Below are 7,359 nucleotides of genomic sequence, written 5' to 3'. Positions count from 1 at the left end.
GGTCCATGTCAGAGTCCTACCTGGTCCATGTCAGAGTCCTATCTGCCTCTGGTCCATGTCAGAGTCCTACCTGCCTCTGGTCCATGTCAGAGTCCTACCTGGTCCATGTCAGAGTCCTACCTGCCTCTGGTCCATGTCAGAGTCATACCTGGTCCATGTCAGAGTCCTACCTGCCTCTGGTCCATGTCAGAGTCCTACCTGGTCCATGTCAGAGTCCTACCTGGTCCATGTCAGAGTCCTACCTGCCTCTGGTCCATGTCAGAGTCATACCTGGTCCATGTCAGAGTCCTACCTGGTCCATGTCAGAGTTCTACCAGGTCCATGTCAGAGTCCTACCTGGTCCATGTCAGAGTCCTATCTGGTCCATGTCAGAGTCCTATCTGGTCCATGTCAGAGTCCTATCTGGTCCATGTCAGAGTCCTATCTGGTCCATGTCAGAGTCATATCTGGTCCATGTCAGAGTCCTATCTGGTCCATGTCAGAGTCCTATCTGGTCCATGTCAGAGTCCTACCTGCCTCTGGTCCATGTCAGAGTCCTACCTGGTCCATGTCAGAGTCCTATCTGGCTCTGGTCCATGTCAGAGTCCTACTTGGTCCATGTCAGAGTCCTATCTGGTCCATGTCAGAGTCCTATCTGGTCCATGTCAGAGTCCTACCTGCCTCTGGTCCATGTCAGAGTCCTACCTGGTCCATGTCAGAGTCCTACCTGGTCCATGTCAGAGTCCTACCTGGCTCTGGTCCATGTCAGAGTCCTACCTGGCTCTGGTCCATGTCAGAGTCCTACCTGGTCCATGTCAGAGTCCTACCTGCCTCTGGTCCATGTCAGAGTCCTACCTGGTCCATGTCAGAGTCCTACCTGGTCCATGTCAGAGTCCTACCTGCCTCTGGTCCATGTCAGAGTCCTACCTGGTCCATGTCAGAGTCCTACCTGGTCCATGTCAGAGTCCTACCTGCCTCTGGTCCATGTCAGAGTCATACCTGGTCCATGTCAGAGTCCTACCTGGTCCATGTCAGAGTCCTACCTGGTCCATGTCAGAGTCCTACCTGGTCCATGTCAGAGTCCTATCTGGTCCATGTCAGAGTCTCTTCTGGTCCATGTCAGAGTCCTATCTGGTCCATGTCAGAGTCCTATCTGGTCCATGTCAGAGTCCTATCTGGTCCATGTCAGAGTCATATCTGGTCCATGTCAGAGTCCTATCTGGTCCATGTCAGAGTCCTATCTGGTCCATGTCAGAGTCCTACCTGCCTCTGGTCCATGTCAGAGTCCTATCTGGTCCATGTCAGAGTCCTATCTGGCTCTGGTCCATGTCAGAGTCCTACCTGGTCCATGTCAGAGTCCTATCTGGTCCATGTCAGAGTCCTATCTGGTCCATGTCAGAGTCCTATCTGGTCCATGTCAGAGTCCTATCTGGTCCATGTCAGAGTCCTACCTGGTCCATGTCAGAGTCCTACCTGGCTCTGGTCCATGTCAGAGTCCTACCTGGCTCTGGTCCATGTCAGAGTCCTACCTGGCTCTGGTCCATGTCAGAGTCCTACCTGGTCCATGTCAGAGTCCAATCTGGTCCATGTCAGAGTCCTACCTGGTCCATGTCAGAGTCCTACCTGCCTCTGGTCCATGTCAGAGTCCTATCAGGTCCATGTCAGAGTCCTACCTGGTCCATGTCAGAGTCCTATCTGGTCCATGTCAGAGTCCTATCTGGTCCATGTCAGAGTCCTATCTGGTCCATGTCAGAGGCCTATCTGGTCCATGTCAGAGTCCTACCTGGTCCATGTCAGAGTCCTACCTGGTCCATGTCAGAGTCCTACCTGGTCCATGTCAGAGTCCTACCTGCCTCTGGTCCATGTCAGAGTCCTACCTGCCTCTGGTCCATGTCAGAGTCCTACCTGGTCCATGTCAGAGTCCTACCTGGTCCATGCCAGAGTCCTACCTGCCTCTGGTCCATGTCAGAGTCCTACCTGGTCCATGTCAGAGTCCTACCTGGTCCATGTCAGAGTCCTACCTGCGTCTGGTCCATGTCAGAGTCATACCTGGTCCATGTCAGAGTCCTACCTGGTCCATGTCAGAGTTCTACCAGGTCCATGTCAGAGTCCTACCTGGTCCATGTCAGAGTCCTATCTGGTCCATGTCAGAGTCCTATCTGGTCCATGTCAGAGTCCTATCTGGTCCATGTCAGAGTCCTATCTGGTCCATGTCAGAGTCATATCTGGTCCATGTCAGAGTCCTATCTGGTCCATGTCAGAGTCCTACCTGCCTCTGGTCCATGTCAGAGTCCTACCTGCCTCTGGTCAGAGTCCTATCTGGTCCATGTCAGAGTCCTATCTGGTCCATGTCAGAGTCCTATCTGGCTCTGGTCCATGTCAGAGTCCTACTTGGTCCATGTCAGAGTCCTATCTGGTCCATGTCAGAGTCCTATCTGGTCCATGTCAGAGTCCTATCTGGTCCATGTCAGAGTCCTACCTGCCTCTGGTCCATGTCAGAGTCCTACCTGGTCCATGTCAGAGTCCTACCTGGTCCATGTCAGAGTCCTACCTGGCTCTGGTCCATGTCAGAGTCCTACCTGGCTCTGGTCCATGTCAGAGTCCTACCTGGTCCATGTCAGAGTCCTATCTGGTCCATGTCAGAGTCCTACCTGGTCCATGTCAGAGTCCTACCTGCCTCTGGTCCATGTCAGAGTCCTATCTGGTCCATGTCAGAGTCCTATCTGGTCCATGTCAGAGTCCTACCTGGTCCATGTCAGAGTCCTACCTGGTCCATGTCAGAGTCCTATCTGGTCCATGTCAGAGTCCTATCTGGTCCATGTCAGAGTCCTACCTGGTCCATGTCAGAGTCCTATCTGGTCCATGTCAGAGTCCTACCTGGTCCATGTCAGAGTCCTACCTGCCTCTGGTCCATGTCAGAGTCATACCTGGTCCATGTCAGAGTCCTACCTGGTCCATGTCAGGGTCCTACCTGGTCCATGTCAGAGTCCTATCTGGTCCATGTCAGAGTCCTATCTGGTCCATGTCAGAGTCCTATCTGGTCCATGTCAGAGTCCTACCTGGTCCATGTCAGAGTCCTATCTGCCTCTGGTCCATGTCAGAGTCCTACCTGGTCCATGTCAGAGTCCTACCTGGTCCATGTCAGAGTCCTATCTGGTCCATGTCAGAGTCCTATCTGGTCCATGTCAGAGTCCTACCTGGTCCATGTCAGAGTCCTATCTGGTCCATGTCAGAGTCCTACCTGGTCCATGTCAGAGTCCTACCTGCCTCTGGTCCATGTCAGAGTCATACCTGGTCCATGTCAGAGTCCTACCTGGTCCATGTCAGGGTCCTACCTGGTCCATGTCAGAGTCCTATCTGGTCCATGTCAGAGTCATATCTGGTCCATGTCAGAGTCCTATCTGGTCCATGTCAGAGTCCTATCTGCCTCTGGTCCATGTCAGAGTCCTATCTGGTCCATGTCAGAGTCCTATCTGGTCCATGTCAGAGTCCTATCTGGTCCATGTCAGAGTCATATCTGGTCCATGTCAGAGTCCTATCTGGTCCATGTCAGAGTCCTATCTGGTCCATGTCAGAGTCCTACCTGCCTCTGGTCCATGTCAGAGTCCTACCTGGTCCATGTCAGAGTCCTATCTGGTCCATGTCAGAGTCCTATCTGGCTCTGGTCCATGTCAGAGTCCTACTTGGTCCATGTCAGAGTCCTATCTGGTCCATGTCAGAGTCCTATCTGGTCCATGTCAGAGTCCTATCTGGTCCATGTCAGAGTCCTACCTGCCTCTGGTCCATGTCAGAGTCCTACCTGGTCCATGTCAGAGTCCTACCTGGTCCATGTCAGAGTCCTACCTGGCTCTGGTCCATGTCAGAGTCCTACCTGGCTCTGGTCCATGTCAGAGTCCTATCTGGTCCATGTCAGAGTCCTACCTGGTCCATGTCAGAGTCCTACCTGCCTCTGGTCCATGTCAGAGTCCTATTCTGGTCCATGTCAGAGTCCTATCTGGTCTATGTCAGAGTCCTACCTGGTCCATGTCAGAGTCCTACCTGGTCCATGTCAGAGTCCTATCTGGTCCATGTCAGAGTCCTATCTGGTCCATGTCAGAGTCCTACCTGGTCCATGTCAGAGTCCTACCTGCCTCTGGTCCATGTCAGAGTCCTACCTGGTCCATGTCAGAGTCCTACCTGGTCCATGTCAGAGTCCTATCTGGTCCATGTCAGAGTCCTATCTGGTCCATGTCAGAGTCCTACCTGGTCCATGTCAGAGTCCTATCTGGTCCATGTCAGAGTCCTACCTGGTCCATGTCAGAGTCCTACCTGCCTCTGGTCCATGTCAGAGTCATACCTGGTCCATGTCAGAGTCCTACCTGGTCCATGTCAGGGTCCTACCTGGTCCATGTCAGAGTCCTATCTGGTCCATGTCAGAGTCCTATCTGGTCCATGTCAGAGTCCTATCTGCCTCTGGTCCATGTCAGAGTCCTATCTGGTCCATGTCAGAGTCCTATCTGGTCCATGTCAGAGTCCTATCTGGTCCATGTCAGAGTCCTACCTGGCTCTGGTCCATGTCAGAGTCCTATCTGGTCCATGTCAGAGTCATACCTGGTCCATGTCAGAGTCCTACCTGGTCCATGTCAGAGTCCTACCTGGTCCATGTCAGAGTCCTATCTGGTCCATGTCAGAGTCCTATCTGGTCCATGTCAGAGTCCTCCATCTGCCTCTGGTCCATGTCAGAGTCCTATCTGGTCCATGTCAGAGTCCTACCTGGTCCATGTCAGAGTCCTATCTGGTCCATGTCAGAGTCATATCTGGTCCATGTCAGAGTCCTATCTGGTCCATGTCAGAGTCCTATCTGCCTCTGGTCCATGTCAGAGTCCTATCTGGTCCATGTCAGAGTCCTATCTGGTCCATGTCAGAGTCCTATCTGGTCCATGTCAGAGTCATATCTGGTCCATGTCAGAGTCCTATCTGGTCCATGTCAGAGTCCTATCTGGTCCATGTCAGAGTCCTACCTGCCTCTGGTCCATGTCAGAGTCCTACCTGGTCCATGTCAGAGTCCTATCTGGTCCATGTCAGAGTCCTATCTGGCTCTGGTCCATGTCAGAGTCCTACTTGGTCCATGTCAGAGTCCTATCTGGTCCATGTCAGAGTCCTATCTGGTCCATGTCAGAGTCCTATCTGGTCCATGTCAGAGTCCTACCTGCCTCTGGTCCATGTCAGAGTCCTACCTGGTCCATGTCAGAGTCCTACCTGGTCCATGTCAGAGTCCTACCTGGCTCTGGTCCATGTCAGAGTCCTACCTGGCTCTGGTCCATGTCAGAGTCCTATCTGGTCCATGTCAGAGTCCTACCTGGTCCATGTCAGAGTCCTACCTGCCTCTGGTCCATGTCAGAGTCCTATCTGGTCCATGTCAGAGTCCTATCTGGTCCATGTCAGAGTCCTACCTGGTCCATGTCAGAGTCCTACCTGGTCCATGTCAGAGTCTTATCTGGTCCATGTCAGAGTCCTATCTGGTCCATGTCAGAGTCCTACCTGGTCCATGTCAGAGTCCTATCTGGTCCATGTCAGAGTCCTACCTGGTCCATGTCAGAGTCCTACCTGCCTCTGGTCCATGTCAGAGTCATACCTGGTCCATGTCAGAGTCCTACCTGGTCCATGTCAGGTCCTACCTGGTCCATGTCAGAGTCCTATCTGGTCCATGTCAGAGTCCTATCTGGTCCATGTCAGAGTCCTATCTGCCTCTGGTCCATGTCAGAGTCCTATCTGGTCCATGTCAGAGTCCTATCTGGTCCATGTCAGAGTCCTATCTGGTCCATGTCAGAGTCCTATCTGGTCCATGTCAGAGTCCTACCTGGCTCTGGTCCATGTCAGAGTCCTATCTGGTCCATGTCAGAGTCATACCTGGTCCATGTCAGAGTCCTACCTGGTCCATGTCAGAGTCCTACCTGGTCCATGTCAGAGTCCTATCTGGTCCATGTCAGAGTCCTATCTGGTCCATGTACCTGGTCCAGAGTCCTATTCTGCCTCTGGTCCATGTCAGAGTCCTATCTGGTCCATGTCAGAGTCCTATCTGGTCCATGTCAGAGTCCTATCAGGTCCATGTCAGAGGCCTATCTGGTCCATGTCAGAGTCCTATCTGGTCCATGTCAGAGTCCTACCTGGTCCATGTCAGAGTCCTACCTGGTCCATGTCAGAGTCCTACCTGGTCCATGTCAGAGTCCTACCTGCCTCTGGTCCATGTCAGAGTCATACCTGGTCCATGTCAGAGTCCTACCTGGTCCATGTCAGAGTCCTACCTGGTCCATGTCAGAGTCCTATCTGGTCCATGTCAGAGTCCTATCTGCCTCTGGTCCATGTCAGAGTCCTACCTGCCTCTGTTCCATGTCAGAGTCCTACCTGGTCCATGTCAGAGTCCTACCTGGTCCATGTCAGAGTCCTACCTGCCTCTGGTCCATGTCAGAGTCATACCTGGTCCATGTCAGAGTCCTACCTGCCTCTGGTCCATGTCACCTGGAGTCCTACCTGGTCCATGTCAGAGTCCTATCTGGTCCATGTCAGAGTCCTACCTGGTCCATGTCAGAGTCCTACCTGCCTCTGGTCCATGTCAGAGTCCTACCTGGTCCATGTCAGAGTCCTACCTGGTCCATGTCAGAGTCCTATCTGGTCCATGTCAGAGTCCTATCTGGTCCATGTCAGAGTCCTACCTGGTCCATGTCAGAGTCCTATCTGGTCCATGTCAGAGTCCTACCTGGTCCATGTCAGAGTCCTACCTGCCTCTGGTCCATGTCAGAGTCATACCTGGTCCATGTCAGAGTCCTACCTGGTCCATGTCAGGGCCCTACCTGGTCCATGTCAGAGTCCTATCTGGTCCATGTCAGAGTCCTATCTGGTCCATGTCAGAGTCCTATCTGCCTCTGGTCCATGTCAGAGTCCTATCTGGTCCATGTCAGAGTCCTATCTGGTCCATGTCAGAGTCCTATCTGGTCCATGTCAGTCCTATCTGGTCCATGTCAGAGTCCTACCTGGCTCTGGTCCATGTCAGAGTCCTATCTGGTCCATGTCAGAGTCATACCTGGTCCATGTCAGAGTCCTACCTGGTCCATGTCAGAGTCCTACCTGGTCCATGTCAGAGTCCTATCTGGTCCATGTCAGAGTCCTATCTGGTCCATGTCAGAGTCCTATCTGCCTCTGGTCCATGTCAGAGTCCTATCTGGTCCATGTCAGAGTCCTACCTGGTCCATGTCAGAGTCCTATCTGGTCCATGTCAGAGTCATATCTGGTCCATGTCAGAGTCCTATCTGGTCCATGTCAGAGTCCTATCTGCCTCTGGTCCATGTCAGAGTCCTATCTGGTCCATGTCAGAGTCCTATCTGGTCCATGTCAGAGTCCTAT

This window comes from Oncorhynchus gorbuscha, linkage group LG11 (genome assembly GCF_021184085.1).
Source record: "Oncorhynchus gorbuscha isolate QuinsamMale2020 ecotype Even-year linkage group LG11, OgorEven_v1.0, whole genome shotgun sequence".
In the NCBI taxonomy this organism is placed as follows: domain Eukaryota; kingdom Metazoa; phylum Chordata; class Actinopteri; order Salmoniformes; family Salmonidae; genus Oncorhynchus; species Oncorhynchus gorbuscha.
Note: the sequence above shows the minus strand (reverse complement) of the source record.